The sequence below is a fragment of the Orycteropus afer genome, unplaced genomic scaffold (genome assembly GCF_000298275.1).
Source record: "Orycteropus afer afer isolate SDZICR_OR568_19922 unplaced genomic scaffold, OryAfe1.0 scaffold01321, whole genome shotgun sequence".
NCBI classification, from domain to species: Eukaryota; Metazoa; Chordata; class Mammalia; order Tubulidentata; family Orycteropodidae; genus Orycteropus; species Orycteropus afer.
Genome location: NW_006922908.1, coordinates 84,433 through 85,841, shown reverse-complemented (window position 1 = coordinate 85,841; position 1,409 = coordinate 84,433).

Here is a 1,409-nt window from a genome sequence, read left to right as displayed (position 1 = left end):
ATGCAAAGGCATTTGACTGTGTGAATCATGACAAATTATGGATAACTTTGTGAAGAGTGGGAATCCCATAACAATTGTGCTCAGATGGAGCCTGTACATAGACCAACAGGCAGTCTTTTGCACAGAAAAAGGGGACTGCATGCCTTAAAATCAGGAAAGGTGTGTGTGTCAAGGTTGTATCCTTCCACTACACTTGTTTAATCTGTATGCTAAGCAAATTATCCAATCAGATGGACTATATGAAGAAGAATGTGGCATCAAGATTGGAGGAAGAGTCATTAACCACCTGCAATATGCAGATGGCACAGCCTTGCTGAAAGTGAAAAGGACTTGAAGCATTTACTGATGAAAAGCAAAGACTACAGCCTTTGATATGGATTATACTTCAACATAAAGAAAACAAAAATCCTCATGACTGGACCAATAAGCAACATCATGATAAATGGAGAAGACTGAAGTTGTCAAGGATTTTATTTTTCTTGGATCCACAATTGATACCTATGGAAGCAGCAGGCAAGATGTCAAGTGATGTATTATTGCATCGGGAAAATCTGCTGCAAGAGATCTCTTTAAAGTGTTAAAAAGCAAGGCAGTCACTTTGAAGATGTGCCTGACCCAGGTCATGACATTTTCGGTTGCCTCATATGTACGCAAAAGCTGTATAATGAGTAAGAAAGACTGGAGAAGAATTGATGCCTTTGAAATATGATGTTAGCAAAGAATAATATATCATGAACTGCCAGAAGAATGAAAAAGAAAATCAGTTTTTGAAGAAGTACAATCAGAATGCTACTTAGAAGTAAGGATGGTGAGACTTTTCATATACTTTGGACAAGTTTTCAGGAGAGACCAGTGCCTGGAGAAGGGCATCATGCTTAGCAAGGTAGAAGGTTAGCGAAAAAGAGGAAGACCCTCAATGAGATGAATTGACACAGTGATTGTGAGGATGGTGCAGGACTGGGCAGTGTTTTGTTCTGTTGTAGATGACGTCGCTATGAGTCAGAATCGATTCTATGGCACCTAACAACAACTACAATGGGAATGAAGTGGTATCACATTGTAGTTTTGATCTGCATTTGCCTGATGGTTGATGTTGAACATCTTTTCATATGATATTGGTCATTCGTGTATCTTCTTTGGAGAAATGTCTCTTCACATCCCTGGCCCCAGTTTGATTATTATACCTTTTTTTTTTTCTTACTTTTAAGAATTATTTATTATTTTGAATTTTAAACCCTTATCTGATGCATGGTTTCCAAATATTTCCTCCCTCTCTGTAGGTTTTCCTATCACTTTCTTAATAATGTATTTTGATGCACAGAAATTGTTAATTTTGATAAAGTTCAATTTGTATAATTTTCTCTGGCTGCTCATGCTCTTTGTGTCATAGCCAAAAATCTGCCTTAAAG